We start from the raw sequence: 5,408 nt of genomic DNA on the forward strand, positions 1-5,408 counted from the left end.
TGAAGCGAACCCTAACGGTATTCAAAAATGAGAATTAAAACTCCAAATAACAAGGGATACAAAATTATAACATTTTACAATCATGCTTTCAACTAAATGCCAACTCTTCATCCAAATGAGGAACTATTTGACCAATGGGAATATGATACCAAAAAGTTAACTAAAAACTAAAACATGTCAATGGATCACCCATCGTAAGTGTAGCAGAATTTCAGATGTCTTGATGTATGAGTATGAGTGTGAGAGATTGTGCATGTGCGGGGAGCAACATAGAATTGGCTGATTCTTAGCCCTGTAACCGACAAACAATCATAATTATTAGAAAACTGTAATAAACCCTTTTCCAAGCAACTCCTCTCACATTAACTACAGAAAACAAACCAAAAGAATGGACTACTGAATTATTTACCAAGACTAACGCAAATTCAACCAAAAAAAACAAAATTGGCATTAACAATCTTTTGTGCAAATAAAATATAACAAGCAGTTACATTCACCACAATGGTAGAAACTGATGAAAAGAAAGGATATTTTATTTTACATAAACATATCCTTCACTTGTAAATAGGAATTATACACCAAAATACATAGCCAACCTTAGTTCATATATTAAAATAAGAAAGACCATTTTCACCTTAGTCTTAATTAGCAGGTAGCAGCACTAACCCTCATTGCAGAACATCTAACTAAAGGACATAGGTAACAGAAAAATCTAACCATCTCATACCCTTGCTGGTAGCTGGTGAAGCAACATAAAAACTTACTGAATTCCTCATTTGTAATTAATACCAGGACAACTGAAAAGTAACAGAACAAGTCAATAAATCAAAACCTTTTCAGCAATAAACATGGTGTAAGCAACTCACATTGGGATACAAACGGGAAACTTCTGGAATGACTTCCAAAAGTAAATCTGCACCCTTCCGATAAACCAACCCACTTATCACAACAATAACAATTTCATCATGGCTAAGGCGCACTTGAGCAGGCTTGAACATAGCTGTGTCCACAGCATTAGGTATTACAAAAACCTTTTCCGGCGGCAAACCCGACCGTAGCACTGTATTTTCCTTGCTTGTGTGAGAAACACAAATGGCCCGGGTTACATCTGCTAAAGTAAACTGCAGAACCTTGTTCATGTGGATGTTTCCCACATCAGCAAAACCATACAATGAGTGATCAGTAAATACAACCTTGTATCCCATGGTACGTGAGTTCATCAAAGTCTCGTGGCATAGAGTAGAAAAGGCTTGATGACCATGCACAAGTGATATTTTTTCCCGAAGAAGTATAGTCCTTACTATAGGAAATGTTCCATAAAAAAGTTGGGAATGTATTCTGCATAAGGAATGGCCGCCATGGTACATAATAAACCTTCAAGCCACCAGTCATACACCTCACCCTAGATCGATTTCCTTAAGCATGGGTCAAAACAACCACCAGAAATGATCGAGTAAATGTATCATCCAATCTAGCGAAACAAAAGGACTTGAGTTTGGTACTTATTGCATTAAGATTTTGAATAAAAAGGAACATTTGATACGCAGGAAAGTGAGGTAAAATAGAGTTGGATGGTAAAGAAAGGACCAATGAATTTTAAATTGCCTCTTTTTGACCAAGAGGAAAAAACAAATGGATATCAGTTTTAGTTTTTTTTTTTTTTTTGATGGAAGTAGGAGGCCTCATTAAAAACCTCCCTCATAGTAGTCCTTTCCCCTAAGGAAAGAACCAACTAGCGGAAGGAGGAAAAGAGTACCTCAGAATTTTATTGATAAACAGATTACATAATACTTAAAAAAAACCTAATACAGCTGTTTTATCATGACACACAGAAACAGCTTAATAAAAAACTTACAAACAGCCAATCCCCTCCTTTGCTAGCCTCACAATTACAACCCCTAGGGACCAACCTAAGAATAATCCCCCTATCTGAAACAATAGACACAATGTTCCCCCTATCTGAAACAATAGACACAATGTCCTTTACTAAATTAAAGAAAAAAAATAGGAGCCGAAGAAGGAGATTTAATCCAATCCACTGCTGCCTTGCAATCACTTTCAACAATCAGCCTACCCTTTGAAACCCATTCTGATAGGATAAAGATGTCGATGCCTTTTTTTTATAGCTTTCAATTCTGCTAGAGGGGGATATCAGTTTTAGTGAAAACAATGACAGAGCAGGATGAAGAAATATGCAATGAACCCTTCCAGATTGACATTATATTATTCTTCTACCTAAACAATGGCAGATCTAAAACCTTCTTTTGAAAAAGAAAAAAAGAAAAGATTTCCTTTTTTCTAGTTTCTTTGCTCATGTCAAATTGCAAAACAGTGCTCACAAACAGATATAAAACCTACAAACTTACAAAACTATTCTGACCTTGTGACCAAGTTTTAGCAGGCATTGTGACAGATAATAAATGTGATTCTCGACACCACCAAAGTTGGGATAGAAAAAATCAGAAACCATAAGAATTCTGTGCTTCAGTTCAACCATGAAGAAAACCACCTGCAACAATAATGGTAAAACCTTCTTTATTCTAAGAACTTGAAAGAAACTAGCAGTAGAGAGGAGTGTCAAAAATGGAGTAATCCAAACAATGGCTCAAAATGATCCCCTATATCTAGCCTTTGGCGACCACATTCTTTTTAATTGCTCAGAGAAAATGAAGCAGAGCAGGTTGGTTATGAGGGATGGAAGCACAGAAACTGAATATTATTATTTAAATGGAAGTAAGCCCTCTTCCTGATAAATACAAATTGAAATACAGATTTCTGCTAGCAATCATTAATATTGCGAAGACAAGTAATAGTTTATGCAGTCATATTTGCAAATTCTGCTATTAGTAATGATCATTTAACTATTTATGCAGTAAGAAACAGTTTACAGTATACAGAATAAATTGAAAAACGAAAAAAAAAAGGCAGGCAAAGAAACAAAACATCCATTATATGCCATTGTAGGCAAGTTTTTTAAAAGATTGTGTTAAAAGTTTGATGCTATTATTGATAAAACTTGTCATCCTCAAATTCCCCCCCCCCCCGCGCGGGAAAGCATCATCTATTTTGTAAAAGCAAACGAGTGAGGAAATTTATAGCAAATCAACCAGTATTAGATCCTCTCCTGGCACCAAGCAAAATTCAGAACTCAGAATTCAATTACATTCTTATAAGGAACAAGGAGATGGGAGCAGAAGCAAACAAATAATATATTTATAATTATTTTTTTACAAAACCATAACTCAATCAAATTTTAGGAATAAAAACCCACAGAAAACGAAGTATTTTTTCGCTATTAACAAAATTGAGCAATAATCTTCTCACCACACTACAGTGTAATCCTCCAGGCTAATTCAATACCATGCCTATGACTAGATTATGCATGAAAAAGTTTTGTGACCTTAAGATCCATATGTTGAAGCTATTGGGACCACTAAGAGGAGGAGATCCAAACATAAATCAAATATGTTTATTACAAGATTACTCTAAGGGTTTCTAGATAATCAACCAATCAGCTAACTTGTGCATGCAACGCCAAACTAAGTTCGTAATCAAGAAGCCATTTCCAGTAGATATCCATTAGCAAGAATTTTAACTTGTTCAGCAAAAGGCTTCTCCCTATGCAGGCCACAGTGAAGGACCATCCGATTCCACTGTTTTCGACATGATTCTCCAGACCTATTCTCATTAAGATTCCACATCTTCCATGCAGCAAGCATCCAAGCAAGATAGAGAATCCAGCATGTGACTGTCATCAGCATTTTCTGCTACCATAGAAGATGCTAAGCTTCCATACTACTTTTGCAACAAGTAGCAAAGGTTATGTTTTGTACCTTATCACCAAACACGGTCCAACAAATATTGTCTCACAACATTCCATGCTTTTTTGCTTTGCATCCTTTTTGCTTTGTAATCAAAGTTGTTCTTCAAAAACATTAACTCGTTACTTTCTCGTCCTGTGTTCTCTTTTCCACCCAAACAAGCATCCGGTGGCATCTTTCCAACTTTACCAACTACATCTTTACTTTTCTAGTAATTCTTCTGAGCCTTCTCAGTTTCCTTCTCATTTGTATAAACTCTGATTTCCTCTTCTTATTGGATCCTTCTTCTTTTCATTATTATCCTCCTTTCTCTTGTTCTTATAAGTTATCTCCATTGTTCAATTGGAAACATCATTCATATTCTCTACTGACATATCCAAAACACCACTTTCTTTTGCATTGCCTTCTCCAACTAGTTGCTCTCCCTCTTATTGCTAATCCTTTTCAGGCTCTCCTTACCCTTGTTAACAACAGTTTCCCTTGAAACTTATTTCTAGCTATCCCAAATCCTCATGCAAAGCTGAAAGCAACACACACTGAGAAATATGTAAAACATGAGGTACTTCAGTAGAACCCCCTCCAAATTAATCCTGATTCATGTAGCAGTCATTCAAAAATTTAAAGCAAATCAATGTTTTTGTTTCAAGTACAAGACACAGGTACTTATTATAGCAATTTTCCATCAACAGTTTACCAAAAGAATGTTCTATGATTCTGTTCACAATAAACCTTACAGATATATTGATGCATAAGAAAAGCAGCTATATTGTTACAATGCTTCCAAAAGATAATTATATTAATCAATTACCATTGCAGCTAAAAGTTTTAATATGAAAAAAATTTAAGCATTCAAGAAGTTACATTCTTTGCCCCCCTCTCACCCACATCAAATCAATGTTAAACACACCGGTATTGTAACAGAGACAACAATGAAGTTTAGGCCTGTAAATGAACTGAACGTTCAGCGAACCGTTCATGAACCGTGCGGCGGGAAGTTCGTTTATGTGCGTTTATTTATTAAATGAACGAACATGAACAAGATTTTGCGTTCGTTTAATTAAATGAACGAACATGAACAAAGGGTTCGTTCGTTCATTTACGTTCGATTATATGTTCGTTTATGTTCGTTCATTTATTTATGTTCGTTCATTTATGTTCGAACAGAGGGCAAGTTGAATATGTTACAAAGATTATTGAAGTTGTTTGGATTTTAAGAAGATTGTTTTGTTGAACAAATTAACTTTAAGACTTTATTATGTTCATATAGCTTATTTATGATTTATGTATGTTTTTGTCGTATTCGAACAAATTAACTCTAAAGTTGCAGGTTATATTAATGAATTTTAAGTTGTTATTCTTGTTGTTTACTTTTCTTTACATTCGTTTGTTGTGTTCGAATAAGTTTTTTTTTGTTTGTGTTGTTCGTTTATGTTCGTTCGTTCGTGTTCGTTTATGTTCGTTCATTTACATGAACAAAAAAAAATTTGTTCGTTTATGTTCTTGTTCGTTTATGTTGTTTATTTATTAAATGAACGAACATGAACATACCTCCGTTCGTGTGCGTTCGGTTCGTTTACAAGTCTAATG

General features: G+C 34.9%; 1 pseudogene; it reads right to left on the minus strand.

The window, feature by feature from the left end:
• Positions 1–617: 617 nt before the first annotated feature.
• LOC120206295 lies at positions 618–3,996 on the minus strand (annotated as a pseudogene).
• Positions 3,997–5,408: the final 1,412 nt, after the last annotated feature.

Source organism: Hibiscus syriacus, unplaced genomic scaffold, assembly GCF_006381635.1.
Source record: "Hibiscus syriacus cultivar Baekdansim isolate YM2019G1 unplaced genomic scaffold, ASM638163v2 tig00013680_pilon, whole genome shotgun sequence".
Classification (NCBI taxonomy): Eukaryota; Viridiplantae; Streptophyta; class Magnoliopsida; order Malvales; family Malvaceae; genus Hibiscus; species Hibiscus syriacus.